At 43.9% G+C, this 19196-nt stretch overlaps 1 protein-coding gene across 2 annotated transcripts in view; it reads left to right on the top strand.

The window, feature by feature from the left end:
* ELOVL2 (ELOVL fatty acid elongase 2) overlaps positions 1–19196 on the top strand; it is a 152257-nt gene that overhangs the window by 40189 nt on the left and 92872 nt on the right. Inside the window, exon 2 of one of the 2 annotated variants that reach the window (XM_089682189.1) lies at positions 9918–10082. The exons of the other annotated variant lie outside the window; for it this stretch is intronic. The gene's annotated coding sequence lies outside the window, so the exon portion shown is untranslated. The remainder of the gene's footprint in view (positions 1–9917; positions 10083–19196) is intronic. 2 annotated transcript variants of the gene reach the window in all.

The following is a 19196-nucleotide window of genomic DNA, read 5'->3' as shown; positions in this document are numbered from 1 at the left end:
TCCAAATCAGCCAATGTGATTGTCTGGATTTTTTTTCTCATTTTGTCTCTCATAGTTGAGGTCTACCTATGATGCCAATTACAGGCCTCTCTCATCTTTTTAAGTGGGAGAACTTGCACAATTGGTGGCTAACTAAATACTTTTTGCCCCACTGTATACATTGTCACTGAGACCATTGTAAACCCTAGAGACCCTGAAAATCCCAGTATGTCAGCAGTTTCTGAAATACTCAGACCAGCCCATCTGGCACCAACAACCAAGCCACGTTCAAGTCACTTAATTCTCTTTTTTACCCCATTCTGATGCTCAGTTTGAACTTCAGCAAGTCGTCTTGATCATGTCTAGATGCCTAAATGTATTTAGTTGTTGCCGTGTGAATGGCTGATTAGCAATTTGTGTTACCAAGCAATTGAACAGGTTTACCTAATAAAGTGGCCGTTGAGTGTATACTTATGCTTAAATATCTAAATGAATCACCCGACAAGATCTATAGAAGATATATATCTTTATTATCAGCCCCCACCCTGTCTGCCTTTAGGCGATCTTTGAAAACTCACTTCTTCAGGGAAGCTTACCCCACCTAAGAACTGTACTTGAATCACCTCCACCAGATCATCCCCCGCAGCTATCACCTTTTGTATCACCTCCCCCTTTCTTTAGATCAGTGGTTCTCAACCTTTCTAACGCCGCGACCCCTTAATACAGTTCCTCATGTTGTGGTGACCCCCAACCATAAAATTATTTTCGTTGCTACTTCAGAACTGTAATTTTGCAGTGGGAGGAATAGTGCCCCATCATTGGTATCAGTGGGAGGAATAGTGTCCCATCGTTGGTATCAGTGGGAGGAATAGTGCCCCATCACTGATGTCAGTGGGAGGAATAGTGTCCCATCGTTGGTATCAGTGGGAGGAATAGTGTCCCGCCATTGGTGTCAGTGGGAGGAATAGTGCCCCATCATTGGTATCAGTGGGAGGAATAGTGTCCCATCGTTGGTATCAGTGGGAGGAATAGTGCCCCATCACTGATGTCAGTGGGAGGAATAGTGTCCCATCGTTGGTATCAGTGGGAGGAATAGTGTCCCGCCATTGGTGTCAGTGGGAGGACTAGCGCCCCATCATTGGTATCAGTGGGAGGAATAGTGTCCCATCGTTGGTATCAGTGGGAGGAATAGTGCCCCATCACTGATGTCAGTGGGAGGAATAGTGTCCCATCGTTGGTATCAGTGGGAGGAATAGTGTCCCGCCATTGGTGTCAGTGGGAGGAATAGTGCCCCATCATTGGTATCAGTGGGAGGAATAGTGCCCCATCATTGGTATCAGTGGGAGGAATAGCGCCCCATCACTGATGTCAGTGGGAGGAATAGTGTCCCATCGTTGGTATCAGTGGGAGGAATAGTGCCCCATCGTTGGTGTCAGTGGGAGGAATAGTGCCCCATCATTGGTATCAGTGGGAGGAATAGTGCCCCATCATTGGTGTCAGTGGGAGGAATAGTGCCCCATCATTGGTGTCAGTGGGGGGAATAGTGCTCCATCATTGGTGTCAGTGGGAGGAATAGTGTCCCATCATTGGTGTCAGTGGGAGGAATAGTGTCCCATCATTGGTATCAGTGGGAGGAATAGTGTCCCATCATTGGTGTCAGTGGGAGGAATAGTGCCCCATCATTGGTGTCAGTGGGAGGAATAGTGCCCCATCATTGGTGTCAGTGGGAGGAATAGTGCCCCATCATTGGTGTCAGTGGGAGGAATAGTGCCCCATCATTGGTGTCAGTGGGAGGAATAGTGCCCCATCATTGGTATCAGTGGGAGGAATAGTGCCCCATCATTGGAGTCAGTGGGAGGAATAGTGCCCCATCATTGGTATCAGTGGGAGGAATAGTGCCCCATCATTGGTATCAGTGGGAGGAATAGTGCTCCATCATTGGTGTCAGTGGGAGGAATAGTGCCTATCTATGGTGTCAGTGGGGGGAGGAATAGTGCCCCATCGTTGGTGTCAGTGGGGGGAGGAATAGTGCCTATCATTGGTGTCAGTGGGGGGAGGAATAGTGCCCCATCGTTGGTGTCAGTGGGGGGAGGAATAGTGCCCCATCGTTGGTGTCAGTGGGGGGAGGAATAGTGCCCCATCGTTGGTGTCAGTGGGGGGAGGAATAGTGCCCCATCGTTGGTGTCAGTGGGGGGAGGAATAGTGCCCCATCGTTGGTGTCAGTGGGGGGAGGAATAGTGCCCCATCGTTGGTGTCAGTGGGGGGAGGAATAGTGCCCCATCGTTGGTGTCAGTGGGGGGAGGAATAGTGCCCCATCGTTGGTGTCAGTGGGGGGAGGAATAGTGCCCCATCGTTGGTGTCAGTGGGGGGAGGAATAGTGCCCCATCGTTGGTGTCAGTGGGGGGAGGAATAGTGCCCCATCGTTGGTGTCAGTGGGGGGAGGAATAGTGTCCCATCATTGGTGTCAGTGGGGGGAGGAATAGTGTCCCATCATTGGTGTCAGTGGGGGGAGGAATAGTGTCCCATCATTGGTGTCAGTGGGAGGAATAGTGCCCCATCATTGGTGTCAGTGGGAGGAATAGTGCCCCATCATTGGTGTCAGTGGGAGGAATAGTGCCCCATCATTGGTGTCAGTGGGAGGAATAGTGCCCCATCATTGGTATCAGTGGGAGGAATAGTGCCCCATCATTGGAGTCAGTGGGAGGAATAGTGCCCCATCATTGGTATCAGTGGGAGGAATAGTGCCCCATCATTGGTATCAGTGGGAGGAATAGTGCTCCATCATTGGTGTCAGTGGGAGGAATAGTGCCTATCTATGGTGTCAGTGGGGGGAGGAATAGTGCCCCATCGTTGGTGTCAGTGGGGGGAGGAATAGTGCCTATCATTGGTGTCAGTGGGGGGAGGAATAGTGCCCCATCGTTGGTGTCAGTGGGGGGAGGAATAGTGCCCCATCGTTGGTGTCAGTGGGGGGAGGAATAGTGCCCCATCGTTGGTGTCAGTGGGGGGAGGAATAGTGCCCCATCGTTGGTGTCAGTGGGGGGAGGAATAGTGCCCCATCGTTGGTGTCAGTGGGGGGAGGAATAGTGCCCCATCGTTGGTGTCAGTGGGGGGAGGAATAGTGCCCCATCGTTGGTGTCAGTGGGGGGAGGAATAGTGCCCCATCGTTGGTGTCAGTGGGGGGAGGAATAGTGCCCCGTCGTTGGTGTCAGTGGGAGGAATAGTGCCCCGTCGTTGGTGTCAGTGGGAGGAATAGTGCCCCATCGTTGGTGTCAGTGGGAGGAATAGTGCCCCATCGTTGGTGTCAGTGGGGGGAGGAATAGTGCCTATCATTGGTGTCAGTGGGGGGAGGAATAGTGCCTATCATTGGTGTCAGTGGGGGGAGGAATAGTGCCCCATCGTTGGTGTCAGTGGGGGGAGGAACAGTGCCCCATCGTTGGTATTTGTGACACAAATGATGGGGCACTATTCCTCCCACTGACACCAATGATACTTACCTTGCTGACCCCTGCTCCAGCCTGGGCTCGCTCTCTCCCTCTCCCATCTACAGCCTGCAGAAGCAAAATTTGCACTTACCTGTCAGCTGTCTTCCTTCTCTGGCCTCTCTCCTCTTCACTCGGTCCTGCAGCTCCCTCGATCTTCTTCGATCTGCGCGCTCTGCCGCTCGGCTCCTCCTCTCCAAGCTCCACCTCCTCGCCGGTGATTGGCCGCCTGTGTGCCTCTCCTGAGCTACAGTTCCGGTGGCCAATCAGCGGCGAGGAGGCGGAGCTGTTGAGTGATCCCGGAGGTGTGGCCAGGTTACAGGGGCAGCATATCATCCCGCCCACAGATCGCGAGACAGAGCAGCGGTGTCTCGGTTCCTAAGACCATCGGAAATATGTGTTTTCCGATGGTCTTAGGCGACCCCTGGGAAATGGTCGTTCGACCCCCAAAGGGGTCGCGACCCCCAGGTTGAGAACCGCTGCTTTAGATTGTAAGCTCCACAAGCAGGGCCCTCCTATTCCTTCTGTACTGAAATGTATTGTAATTGTACTGTCTCCCCTATATTGTAAAGCGCTGCGCAAACTGTTGGTGCTATACAAATCCTGTATAATAATAATATAATAATATCTGCATTCACAGAAACAATCCACAGTCTTAGTCTAGGTTCACAGCTAAGCGTTTTCCGCTGCATTTTGTGTTTTGCAGAAACGCACAGCAGTCCATTTAACTTGTCTTTCTATGGGACAGGTTCACATACCCGGTGCGTTTTTTGGAAAGGGTCAGGGACTTTTTTAAATGCAAAACGTTGTGTTTTTGGTTCTATAGACTTCAATGGAGACGCTGCAGAAAAGCATGTAGTGCGTTTTTATGCATTTTGCATTTTATTCTGCAGAGCAACAAAAAAACCCCACAAAATGCATCAAAAAGCATAAAAAATGTATGTGCGCAAAAGCGCAAAACGCACTGCAGAAACGAATCAAATGCAAACTGCATAGGTGTGAACCTAGCCTTACAGAGTACACCAGTAGACTATCACATACTCAGGTTTTCCAGCTTATTATTTCTGTGCAACAGGGGTTATAATTCCCTAGTGAGAAGAGGGTAGCAAGTATTAACGTCACTAGCGGTATTCCCGAATGTAGCTCCGGGTAGTTTCAGTACCAAAAGCGGTAACCCCGAGCTACACTCAGGCTTACCATGCAGCATTGCACAGGGATTCCCTGCAGCGCTTACCTTGTCCTTCGCTCACGCGATGCGTCCCCTGCAGCGTTCCCGGCCATCTCCTCTGGCCGATGCCGGCATCCGGCTTCCGTGTTCAGGTCCCTGTGACGTCGGGACGTACGGGCGCCGGCGGCAAATTTGAAAATTTTAAAAAAATGACATTTTTTTTTAAAACGATTATTACATAGTAAAACATTACTGTTGCAAGGCATTTCACATACATTTTGTCCCTACTGCTTTTCCCTGTGCCCTGCCTGCATTTTGACTGTTCTTTCTGCCTGGAAACTTAGAAATGTCCATGGCGTCCAAAAAGTGTCCCTTTATGTCAAAATCGGTTTTAGACCAGCTAGAGAACAGCGATAGTAAATCAGAACCACTTGCAGAATTGAGTGATAATGATTCGTGGGGAAATTCGTCATCAGACACTGAAAACGATTCTGCGACTTTGCTCAGCGATGTGCGAACTTGGCGCTATATTTCAAATTTCAGTGTTTTTGGTTTGATTATATTATTGAATTAAATTTATTATTATTATATTATTATTTTTTATGAGTATTTATTAAATTATAATTTATGATTTCGTGTTTCAAATTTTATCATATCCGGAATGTTTGGACAGATTTCAGTGAGTTATTCCTAAATTACAGGCCTACAATAAAAAAACTACATAATTCCATGCAAAAAAATGGTACCGCTTTCAGCACCAAAAATCTGAAATAATCATGCCGCCAGGGAGGTTAAGCAGGTCCTAGTATGTGTGTAGATGGGCATTACCCTCCTTAGCAGGTGTACTGATCTACAGTTTGTAAAATAAAGCAGTATAGACAAATATTGATGATAGCTAAACCCTGTTGGAGAATTTCTGCTTTGTTTGCCCGTTTTCCAGTGTTTTTCATGCTGTGGTAGTACATGTAGCTAAGAAATACGCTGGCTGCGATGACTACAGGAGAGCTTGTGCTCTGTTCCCATATGCCTATTGATGGAATTATTTTTACGAACAGAACATTATGACTGGTATTAAAACCATTTTAAGTGCAACAAACAATAGGAGTGCTTTAGAGCCACTGAAAACATTTACTAAGCTTTAAATTTGGTAATTATTTTCCAAACACAAAAACAATTTGTTCGCGCAGCAGGACTGTACGTATCGTATTAGCGCTTAAATACACTATTACATTTGACAATGGACCTTTACATTCCCGGCAATTACATCAACATTTCTATCATCTTTACAAATACCGCACGCTATTTCTCTTGGATAAAACAGAATATCATTTTTATTTATGAGCAAATAATTGTCAGAAAATCTCAGTACACCTACACAGAAATGAAGGTTCTGACTCGGGGCTGGCAGACCTATATGTTGCTCACCCATGCCATGGCCTGTCCAAGGATCTTGCTGTTGGTCACTTTATGGCTCACAATAAACAGATTCTTCAGGAACTTTTCATATCTACATGAATAGATTCTGGTACAACACAATATATCGCCATAGTATGTTGTTTTTTTTTTTTTCTTTTTAAAAACGCTTTTATCTTAACAAAGTTGGCCTAGAGCACCTGTCGGGTGACTTTGCCTGACTAGAAACTGAAACATTGCAATTTTGTATCAGGGCACGAGGTAGAAGGCTGCAGCTGGGGATGACCATGTGCATATATTGTTACAAAATTAATAGAAGGAAAGTTTTAAAGTAGAACTATAGGCAACATTTTTTTTTTCAATTTGAACAGAGCAAGGGAGAGTATAACCCATCAGATTTTTTCATTTTTTTTGCTATATATGTCCCATTGTGGACATTTCCTTTCACTTCCTGTCCCATAGCCAAACAGGAAGTGAGAGGAAATACCTGCAAATTAAGGAAATTAATTGGGGACCCCTAGGCCTCCAGAACTAGTGTCCCCATTGGAAGATTTATGCTCTACTAATTTTCTGAGACCAACCCAAAATTTGGGATTTTCTTTTACTTTCATTTTCAATGATAATAGTAAATTAATAAAGTGTTGTGCTAAGTGTGAACAAATATATATAAACAAATAAATATGATTAATAAATACACAATAAAGTGCTCAAAATCCAAATGTGGGATCTAACATGAACAGTCCTTGAATAGACCCTAAAGTGCTCAAAATCCACATTTTAATAAAGTAGTTTGTTTTACTGCACCATGAGAGGTACCTCTTTTATTTTTGCATGAACCAAACTCGATCCCTTATATTGCAGCGGCTTGATGGTATTCAAACGGAATATTGGGTCCCAGATAGGGGCGGACTGACCATTCGAGAACTCAGGCACTGCCCGAGGGCCCGGGGTCAGTAGGGGGCCCCATGAAATGCCCCTGGTACCTTTTTTTTATAGGCTTTTTTGGGTGTGCTTTGAGTGTGGGCAAGGACACAGGGGCCCCATGAGCCCCTATTGCCTTGGGGCCCCATGAGTTTTCAGTCCGCCCCTGGTCCCAGATATAGTCCATGAGTCCGGACGTAATTATATTTATATTGAGCTTCATTTGACCCCTTACAATTAAGGGGTCTGAGGATCTGGTAAGCCTCCGATTCGTTAATAAGGTGGTGGTTATTCACATTGGTGGTTTTTGATGGAATGAAGATTTTCCACAATTGGTTGCAAGATCTAGACGACTGTCTTTCATTTATAAGGACTGTTTGTGATTGTTTTCACTTATGTGGATTTTGAGCACTTTAGGGTCTATTCAAGGACTGTTCGTGTTAGATTCCACATGTGTATTTTGAGCACTTTATTGTGTATTTATTAATCATATTTATTTGTTTATATATATTTGTTCACACTTAGCGCAACACTTTATTAAGTTATATATGTTGATCGAGAGGGGATATCCGTTGGATGTGTTTGCAGCTTTGTATTAACGTGGACGTGGGATATTTGCACAGTTTATTAATTTTTATTATTTAATGATAATAGTAAACAGGACAAATCGAGAGGTGAATCTCCTTAACGAGGGTACAGACAGCAATAAAAATTGACACGTGTCCTAATCCATCGCCACTGTATCCCAAACCTAAAAAAAATGTTTAAATCAGTGACACATACTGGTAATATTACTTGCATCAAGCTGATCTCTTTAACATGCTTATCTAAAAAATTAAAAATGGATAAAAAAAAAGTAGCAAGGCTACAAAAATAAGGAAGCCATCCCACTACTTTACTTAAGCTTGTGAATGGGGGGGGGGGGGGGGTGTGAAACACATGCCTCACGAAGGGGTCCTGCATGGCTCCAAATCATTTCACCTTTTTTTTTGTGATATGATCATTCTTCTTTTGGATGACATTGATACATTGATGATCTGTGGTGTGCTGGCAAATATAAACATTGAGGAGCATTAAAACCGCTAACTACACCCCTTAAGCTGCAAGGGTGCTCACATGCTGTGGCCTCTCGAAGCAAAAAGTATTGCTTCAGTCACTTTCAGCAGGGTGCCAGCCAGCCACACGCAACCTATTCAAGACGATGGGGAAGCACAAGCAAACTCCCCACAACTGTGTTCAACATATGTGGTTTTGGCATGTTGGTGCAGTAATTATGGGGTTAAACCAGGTGGTGATGAGGCACCTGCTTCAGATCGCTTTTTATAGGCCTGGCGTTTTAAATGCTAGTCCCAACTTAAGCCGGCCATACGTGGGTCGATTTCCGAAAGAATTTTCTTTTAAAAATCTTTTTCTAAGAATTTTCGTTTCTTACAGTGCTTACAGTGGAAAGTACTCACACAGCATACTGTGGAACAGCACACAGTTAACCTTTGATAACCCCTTCCTGCCCAATACCATTAGTACAGTGTCAGTGGTTTTTATTAGCACTGATCACTGTATTGATGTCACTGGGGATGTCAATGACACCAAGTCAGTTCCACCCAGCGTCAGAATGTCCTCCACAGTCCCGCAGTTCCACTATAAGTCGCAGATCTCCGCCATTACTAGTAAAAAAAAAAAAAATTCCATTATCTATACCGCCATTTGTAAACGCTATAACTTTCACGTAAACCAATTAATTTACATGTATTGGGATTTTTTTTTTTAGCAAAGACATGTAGCAGAATATATTTTGGCCTAAATTTAGGACGAAATATGATTTTTAAATATTTTTATTGGATATGTTTAATAGCAAAAAGTCAAAAATATTGTTTTTTTCTCAAAATTGTCGGTCTTTTTTTTTTTTATAGTGCAAAAAATAAACATACAGGTGATCAAATACCACCAAAAGAAAGCTATATTTGTGGGGGGAAAAAAGGACATAAATGTAATTTGGATGCAGCGCTGCATGACCATGCAATTGTCAGTTAAACTAACGCAGCGCCGTATCGCAAACAAATGGCCTGGTCAGGAAGGGGGATAAGTCCTCCAGAGGGCAAGGAGTTAAAGGGGGTGAGTCTTTCCTATACCCGCTGTATGTTGCGGCCAAAGGAGAAGAGGCATTGCCTGTCATGACTCCAGAATATTAAGAGGTGTAGTTGTATGCTGTCCTAATGAGCATTTGACCTTTGTAGTGCTGGGGGAGCCTTGCTGGGGGGGAGCCTTGCTGGGGGGGAGCCTTGCTGCAAAAGTATATTTCATATTTTTCTGTATATATAAATCAAACTGTACTTTACTTTACCCAGACTTTTATTGATGTTGGCTGTGTATCAGTGTCATAATGACTTACTGTGAATGTCTGTATGAAACCTTTGTCAGCTTCTTCTCCTGTAATATTATTTCAGTTTATCTCAACTACTATAACCATATCCTGTAATACTTGAGCCAGCAAATGATTGTTATGTTATGAAGAGTGAACTTGAGCCCATTAACCCTATGAGGTCAAAATTATGTACATATTTCAAAGAAAAGCTTCACTGTCTAGCATTATGCTAACATTTCTGCATTGGTGAAGTTCAGAATACCTGCTAACCACAAATTTGGGGAAACTAAATTTAGACAGATTAATGTGATAATCAGGGAACCCCGTATTCTTCCCTGTTATTAAAGTGTTACTAAATCCACAACAGTAAAATCAGTCTGTATATGCAGTAAAGCATGTTTGTTATACTCACGTGGAACCTAAGGGGTTAATCCTCTGCATTGTGTAATAAGGCCCTTTGATCCTGACTGCTCTGTTCCTTCACTTGTTCAAGCATCCACCATTTATCTCCTGATAAGACAGACTGGACCGTAGGCATTTTTCACATGCTCAGTTTGGTGTGCATTGCTAGAAAGTTGTTTTTTTTTTTCTTTAGACAGTGCATTTGATCAGCACAAGGCCAATCGGCACTGGTCAGACAGAGGTCAGGGGTTTTGCATCCTCATAGAGCAGAGAGAAAATTCCTCCTACAAGCTTCAACCAGTGCTCAGCTGGACACTGCTAGAAGTCACAAGACTGCTCTAACTTCTGATGAGAAAAGGTATTTAGCTGTTTATATTTACTAAAATAATTGCAATTCCATGTTGTGTGTACTGTGGGAGACCAGATATAGTGGATGCAGGGTCCTGGGTTTAGTAACACTTTAATGCAGTAGTTTTGTTCCTAAATACATTCACTACAGACTACGTGCTGTCTCCCATATACAGAAAGAGCAATGTAACAAAATGTCACAATTTAATTTTTTACAGCCACCAATGACATTCAGCCCTGTTTTGAAGGCTGGAATGTGATTGATGGTGCAGCGATTAAAAAGCACCGCATGGAGAGGAGGTGAAGGCACAGCACTCCCGCCACCCTCCTCCACTGCACCCCTGTAAATCTGCTGTAGCCCGGGGGTTACCCCCTCTTCCACACCCGCTGTCATAGGTGAATCATATGGACCGATTCGTAGAGCAATCGCACACCCGCTCCTCCGCCCCTCGCATCACTCAAGGGGACACAGTGGCCGCTGCAGCCAAGATGCCTGCTGCTGCTTCTACACACACTGACACGGGACCAGAATCTCACAGTGCACAGCCCCAATTTTTTCCTTCTCAGCCTCTCGACACTACCTCCCCAGAGGGCTTTGCCCAGGCAATCCTTACTCCTACTCACAGCAGCTGTGGACAGTGCGGTTCTTAAAGGCCTAGAACAGCTCCACAAAGATCTCCATGCACAAGCTCAGTGCAATGGTCAGGTGGAAGCATGAATCTCTTCCATTGAAGGTGACTCTGTGGCTGTATCGGCTGCGGTAGCCAGGCTCACATCTATTGAAAAGGAACTACAAGATAAGGTAGATGACCTTGAAAACCACTCAGGACGCAACAACTTGCGCATTATAGGCTTGCCTGAATCATTTAATCCCTCTATGCTTATTACTATTTGCGCAACGTCCATTCAGGAACAACTGGGCCCAGGTTATCCATGTGCTGTCGAGCAAGCTCTACCTTCTTCCTCCCCCCCCCCCCCTCGGGGAAAAGCTGCGTCCTTTCAAAACCAAACAAGCCCTCAAAAACGGGTCAGCTTTGGTCAACCAGAGGACCGCTACGTCAATCGCTGACTTGCCTACATAAGGCCTAAGTAATGGTTCACCTAATGCCCTGTCTGCATCTTCGGGAAACAGTGCCTACTGTCCAATTACCTGTATTCGGTGGTTCACATTTTTGCCCCCTTTTTTTCTTTAAAAGGCCCTGACAGCACTGGGGCTCGGATATTATGGTTGCCGACCTCTCCTATGGCTAATCATCTCTTTCCCCTGGCAGTCGGGACGGACTTCTCAGCTCTCTTCCCCTATTGCTCCCCCTCATCCCTGATGTGCCCCTCTCTCCTATCTCTCTGCTCCCCCTCACATTCCCCCCTTCTTCCCCTTTCCTCCCCCCCTTTTTTTTTCTCCGCCCCTGCCCCCATGAACGTTGTCTTATTACTCAGTAGTGAAGTTTTCTAGTGCTGGGAGCCTCAATGAGGTTGTCTCATGCGGAAAAAAGTGAAGTGCTTATGTTTGTTGGGGAGTAGCTCCCCTTTTATTACAAATATTCTGCTTTTATTGTTATGCTCCATTTTTTCTTTATGCTTCATTTCCCTAGGAACTGCATGTTATTATTGTGCACCTGGACTCATTGGGCAATGCCTGGAGTGGTGGTGCCCTCCTGTGGGCTATATTCTAATCCTGTACTGCAACAGACATGGCACCATGAGAGGACAGGGTTAACCTAAATAAGCGTATGCAAGTTTTACGACATCTTGTGGGCAGATGTGGCTCTCTTGCAGGAGACGCATCTCTTGGCAAACGATCTCTCACGCCTGTCAAAGCTGTGGGTGGGCAAGGTATATGGTTCTCCTGCTGTAGGTCATAAAGCGTGGGTAATTATTATTATTATTATACAGTATTTATAAAGCGCCGATAGTTCGCTCAGCGCTGTACATTACAAAGGGGGACAGAACATGTGACAGAACAATAACAACACAATGCAAAACATGAGGGGATTGAGGGCCCTGCTCTTTCAAGCTTACAATCTAGGAGGGAGGGGATGGTGGCACAGGAGGAGATAGCTGTGGGGGATGGAGTGGTAGGAAGAGTGGAGGAGGTCGGCAAGTTAGCAGGGGGTGGGGTAGGCTTCCTTGAAGCCATACTTTTACACAAAAATTTACGCCACACTGTACGCTCTGTCAACTCTGAGTATGAGGGTCGCAAACTTACCGTCCATATCACTATCGCCTCTTGTGATATTGCTATCTCCAATGTAAATGCCCCCAACTTCCCAGGGCGGACTTCTAGCAAGTTCTGATATCATGGGCCCTACAAATCCCAGAATCCTGCCATATACTGGGTGGGGATTTTAACTCATCATGCACTATTATGCCGATCATACCAGGGACTGTCTAAAGCCACGCACTCAACAAGTGCCTCAGAATTCCTCTCTTACTCCTCTAGTGCAATCCATTACTACACTTAATCTTCATGACCCATGGCACCTTCACCACCCGACGGACCGGGAATATACGTTCTACTCCCATCCATATAACTCCTTCTCCCGCATTGACTATCTCATCTGCTCACAGTCTCTCCTTCCTTTATTACACAAAACTACAATCTTTGATATGGCCATCTCTAATGATTGTCCAATTTTGATGCAGCTGTCTGGGTTGAAAGCTTTGTCCACTATTAGCTCATGGTGTTTTCCAGCCTACTTAGCTAATAGCGACAAATTTAAAAATCATCTCTACACTGCATGGGCGAAATTTGCAGAAAAAAATGGAGCCCACTTAACCAACCCCAATTTATTCTGGGAAGCTAGGAAAGCGTTCCACAGAGGGATCATATTCTCTTATACTGCACAATTTAAAAAATTATAATTTTTTTAATTGTGCAGTATAAGAGATTATGCTCCCATTTACAATACCAGCAGGCTAGTGAATCTCTTCGTCAAGCGCATATCGCGCTCTCCCTCAACCGCACTTCAGCAAACAAGCTGACCTGGCAATCTGCTAAAAGAACCTTTGATTACTGGGCTGAACACAAGGAGGCGGCCAAATCGGCCTACTCCACTCTGAAATTCTACAGATATGGCAACAAGCATGTAAACTACTAGCACAGCTCTGTGCTGGCCCCCGTGCTCCTACTTATATTTCCACCCTCTGGTCTCCCTTGGGAAATCTTAAGACACCCTTGGATATGAATGCGCCTCTCACATCTTACTACACTTCTTTATATTCAGAGGACCCAATTGATCCTATGGCCGCTGAGGACTTATTAGCCACTGTACACCTGCCTAGGCTTACCCATTCCCAGCTAGAGGCTCTTAATGCTCCTATAACGTTGAAAGACATCCCTGCTACTATCAAAAATGTACCCTCTGCTAAGGCTCCCAGCCTTGACTGTTTTGGTGCTGAGTTCTAGAAAATAACCACGGACTTTATCCCAGACACCTTGCATAATGTCTACAAGGCAATGTGGGAAGCTGGCCCTTATCTCCCAACTGGCTCCCAAGCACATATCAAACTCATAGCTAAAAAGGGGAAAGACCCACTACTGCCAGGATTTTACCGACCTATTTCCTGATTAATGTTGATGCCAAAATTCTATCGAAAATTGTAGCCACCAGGCTACATGCTACTCCCTACTATGTTACATTCGGCCCATTCGGGTTTCATACTGGGACGGTCCGCAACGCTTAATATCTGTAAAGTAATGTTGGCCCTGGAATATGCTAAAACCCACCCAACGCATGATTTGGTGCTCATATTCTTGAACGTGGAAAAATGCTTATGACAACATTAGCTTTGCCTGGCTCTTCACGGTCATGCAGAAGTTTGGTATTTCGGGCCACATTTTAGACTTTTTACGGCAGATGTACTCTTCACCCAGGGCTAGATTGGTCACTCCTGACTTTATGTCCACTGACATTCTCCTAAGGGTACTAGATAGGGCTACCCCTTCCCCCCCCTTCTTTTTAATATCGCTTTAGAACCCCTATCCATATTACTTAATTCCAAGGCAGGGGTGAGTGGTGTCACGATCGGTGAACACACTTTTCGTTGAGCTCTTTTTGCGTACAATATATTGTTGTTTTCTTCAGATCCACCCTCACATTTTAGATTACTTCAGAACTTATTTGCGACCTTCCATAACTGCTCGAGCATATGAATCAATTTTGACAATAGTGAAGTGCTCCCTTTGAAACCTATTATTTCGGCTCGCTGGCTCAAGTCTTCCCCTTTTTGTGTAGCTAAACACTCAATTATTTATTTGGGCATACATATAGGCAGAGAACCATCATCTCTCTACTACCTTAAAGCTGAGTTCCAGCTGAAAAAAAAAAATATATATATATAAGTCAGCAGCTACAAAAACCGTAGCTGCTGACTTTTGCTGCTTTACAGCCAGGTGCCCACTGTGCATGCGTGAGAAGCGCTGCACTTTGTGAATGACCCCGTAGTCTTCTGGGACCTGTCACGTGTCCCAGAAGACTACGGGGAGGGAGGGGGGAGGACAATTTCCACTTCCGATCGTGGAAGTGGGAGCGGGTACCTTTTTTAATTTGGGTACCTGCTCCCCCCCGCTCCCCAAAGGTGCCAATTTAAAGCGGGGGACAAAGACTTATTGGGTGAAGCTCCGCTTTAATTACCCTCCTCTAATTAATAAGATTGTGCAAGAATTGGAAGCTTGGACGTCCCTCCCCCTCTCACTCTTTGGGAGATGCCATCTCTTCAAAATGGTTTCATTTGCGAGATTGCTATACCCTTTACAAACACTTCCTATTTTGTTAAAGCTTTCAGATGTACAGAAGATTCATATGGCCTTACAAGCCTTTCTATGGTAATGCAAAAAACATGCATTGCATTGCATTGCAGAAGCTAAGTCTCCCCAGGAGTATGGGTGGCACAGGCCTACCGAACACTAGATTTTACAATTTGTCTTGCCTCCTTCGCCAGGGTCTCGATTGGATTGCCATGAAATCGTGCTACTCTAACTATTCTCTGGAGGAAGTCTTGGTGTGCCCGCTCCATCTCTCTGCTATTCTGCACTCCAACCTTAAATGTCTACCTGTGTCTCTTCGATCAAATCTTCTGATCAGAGACACCGTATTGGCTTGGAGGGTAATGCGGAAGCTTCTTGGCTTATCATTCAGGATATCCCATTACTTGCCTATACTTGGAAACCCTATGTTCCCTCCAGCTAGTGAACACACAGCGTTTACCCACTGGTCACGTAAGGGACTTACTAATGTCATATCGGTCTTTGATGATACCCAACTTTCATTTAAATCCTTCTCAGTGTTATCCTTGCCGGGATCCCATATTTTCCACCATCATCAGCTGGTGACCTATCTCTGGTCCTGCTATTCCTCTAAACAGGATCCCGTCCAACGCTCTTTCATAGAGATACTACTTCGACAAGGCCGCTACTCCTTTCTCAGACATATAACTCATCTGGTCTCTCACCAATCTGCAAAATACCACTTTACTCCATTTAAATCATGGACCATCATACTCTGTATGGATGATTATCCAGACAAAATATCGGGATACAGGACAATTGCTTCGCTCATACTCTGTCAAACGTGGCGCAAAACTCACTTTAAAATCATTCACCGAGCCTATTACCCTTTCTCCACGAACCCATCAGTTGCTGCCCACCAAACATGCCCTTGGTGTGATCACAACCAACCATCCTTGTTCCACCGCCTATGGGAATGTGCTTGGGTTTAATTTTTCTAGGACTGAATCCTTCATGACATCAATCAAATATACAACATCTCTGTCCCCAAAGATCCCATGATTTGTCTCTTCAGTTATGAAGAGCTTACAACATTGACACACCATACTGCTTTCCCTCAGTGGATCCATATTTGTCTATTGGTGGCCTGCAGAGCCCTCATGCAGGCCTGAATACATCCAAATACCCCATCTCTCAAAGCTGTGACACATGTGCTAACTAACCATTTCAACTTGGAAAGGCTTGACGCCATCACCCAAAACTTGTCCACTTGTCACTTCGTTTCAAGATGGCGATGCTACATGGAGCATTCCTTCTCACCTGCTGAATTATCCGCTCATGTGGAACCCTTCCGCTACACAGATTGGTATCTCAAAGCTCAACTAACCAACACACTGGGTAAACTCCAAATGACCAACCAGCTCTCTAGCTCCAACCCCATTTATCCTCTTCCTTGATTCTCTGTGGATTACATATTCTGCATTAGGTTGTAACTAGCCCACATGGTCATCATTTTATAATACTCTATCAGATAGAGAAGTACTTCTGTTCAGGCTACTGTATCCAAGCTTCCATTCCTAGGGAAATTCTTAATGTTAAGGTTCAACATTCATTACTATCATGTTATATCTTCCAAGCCTATTTCTGACACCCCCTTTTTGTATGCATGGTAGTTGTTGTACAGGCTTTTGTACTTGTTTTATAAATATTTCTGATTGATAAGATGTCTATGTCAAGAATGTATTGTATTAACCTTGAAAAACTTCAATAAACATTTATTTAAAAAATAAACAAAAAAACAGGTTTCATGAAGCAGACACATACACCCCACAGCAGGTTACATGAAAACTCAGATTAGGATACCCTACTCTTTCACAGTTGCAGTGTTTGCTGGAAAGAATTAGTGGTTCAGTAATGGAACAAAGTCATTTATCCAAGCATCACTATATAGATAATGATCACAATTGATAATCCCATATTTATATTAGAAGATCCTGCAAACTTTGTCCTGAACAATGGTTTTATGGTGCATGTATCCCTCTACCACCATCCACAAAAGTAGGGAATTGATTGTGTACTACTGTGTTGTACAAAATAGTTGAAGGCATCAGATAGTAGTTATCCACACTACAAGAAACACATTGGGGTCGATTTTAATACATGCAAACAGACTGTGCGCTTTGCAAGTGCAGTTGCTCCAGAGCTTAGTAAACGAGGTAAAGCTTCACTTTACAAAGAATTGCACATGCAAGGAAAATTTTAAAACATAATTTTTTCTTGCACGTGATTGGATGATAGAAGCCAATTTACTAAGCTCTGGAGCATCTGCACTTGGAAAGTGCACAGTTGGTTTGCTTTTAATAAATCAACCCCATAGTTTCCAACATTTAAATGGTCATATTCTTTTTTTAAAAATAAGTATTCTGCTTTCCCATTAGATCAGAATTCATCATTAAAGAACACTTGTAGCAATATGTATCGAAAGCATTAAATGTGAATCGTTGCAAGCAATATAGAAACCAGCATTATCTAGAGGGACAACGTGAAGTGGCAGTGTATAAAATCACATGGCAGAGTTTCCTTCTTCTATTCACCAGCCAAGTATCTCCTCCAGAACTCCCTCTCACGGGGCCCAGTAGGCATTAGATGTAAACAATGAAAGAATATTTCCATGCTGTGATCTAACTTTCAGTGCATTCAGCAGGATGAAACGTGTTTACTCATAAAATGGATAATGGCAGATCCGCACCACTAAGCTAATAGTGCTTCTGGGTTACTATTATGGCTGTATGTCTGTTATTTTTACTATCTAGAAGATGCAAAATACCGTATTCCACTACAGTAATGGAAAGTTGGATTAACACCTGCCCAATGTAGTTAAGTCTAAATTTCCTACAATATGCACACTAATATCCACAGCTAGTTTAGTCAGAAGATGAAATGGGATAGAACAAGTGACACAAGATATTCATACCTTGCTGCAGTGGTTTCATCTGCTAGTGCTTACCAGTTATTAATCCTCCTCCCTGTAGCCCATGCACCTAGTGGATCTGTATCTGCTCTTAGGCGAACTGTGATGTCATACAGGATGTGTAGTAATAAAGGTCTTACATCATTCCCCCGAATCCCTCCACTGTGTACAGATAAAGACATATCAGGGCAGGCAAGTATGGAACCCTGTTTCCTATTGGTAATTCTCTTCGGTTCGTAATTCTCTCCATACCTCACTATGGTAAAAAGAACATTTGTGGTGCTGCAACCCCTGAATATAGTGTCCACTAGAACAGGTCTATGCTAGTATATAGGCTATACATACTGTAGATAAACATCCGAGAGTTAGAAAAGCCGGCATTTGGTTTATGATAAAATGATTCACGCTTTATTAAGTATCCACCAAGACATAAAAGTATCCATCATATCATCATTAAAGAATTGACATGTTTCTGCCCCAACCTTAAGGCCTCAAGACTTTTATATCTTGATGAATACTTAATAAAGCTTGAATCATTTTATCATCAACCAGTCAGTGCCAAATTTTCTAATTCTCACTATGGTAAAGTTTGGCCATACAGTGGACTAATTATTGTCTAAGACAGTGTTTCTCAACCTTTTTTCAGTCAAGACACCCTTTAAAAATATGGATAATCTCAAGGCACCCTTTAATGTTATGGATAATCTCAAGGTACCCTTTAAAGTTATGGATAATCTCAAGGCACCCTTTCAAATTCTAGTCTCAAGGCATCCCAATCTAAAATGTAAAAAATGATTCTAATAGTTTTACATAATGCAGCAACATCCAGACGTGTAGGACACCCAACGTTGGAGGTGATTTATTCTTCCAAAGCAAATATTCCTTTGCAAACTGGTACTCGCTAGTATTCCAGTGTTTCTCCCTCAGTTTCTCTCCCTCACTCAGCTAATGTGACCTCACTGCTGACAAAGAGGGGCAAACAAGGATGCTGTACAGTCGCTCAATGTCCTCCTTATCAATTACTGATGTAATTGGTTAAGATGCTGGCAGGTTGTAAAACTGCACAATGAAAACCTATGACTGTGTAACTAAAAGGCTGGCTTGATCTACTTGCTGGTTTGTATACAATTTTTGGGCAGTTTTTATGCATTTTGCCAAGGCACCCCTGAAAAAGCCTGAAGGCACCCCAGGGTGCCTGGACACCCTGGTTGAGAAAGGGCTGGTCTAAGACAGGCCATTTTACACCTAATTTGCTAGAAATCAACCAATTCATAGGCATTGCCCATTGTTATCCTTTTCAATATCACTTAAGTGAGATGAATATACAGTCTTGTGGTAGCCATATCTTTATGTGTACATGGCTATTACCCAATAACCATGTACACATGGTACACAGAAGTTTAGCAAGATGTTCATAAACTGTATTC

The sequence above is a fragment of the Staurois parvus genome, unplaced genomic scaffold (genome assembly GCF_062004578.1).
Source record: "Staurois parvus isolate SC_StPar_1 unplaced genomic scaffold, SC_StPar_1.0 ptg000287l, whole genome shotgun sequence".
In the NCBI taxonomy this organism is placed as follows: domain Eukaryota; kingdom Metazoa; phylum Chordata; class Amphibia; order Anura; family Ranidae; genus Staurois; species Staurois parvus.
This window is presented reverse-complemented; position numbering and strand designations above follow the sequence as displayed.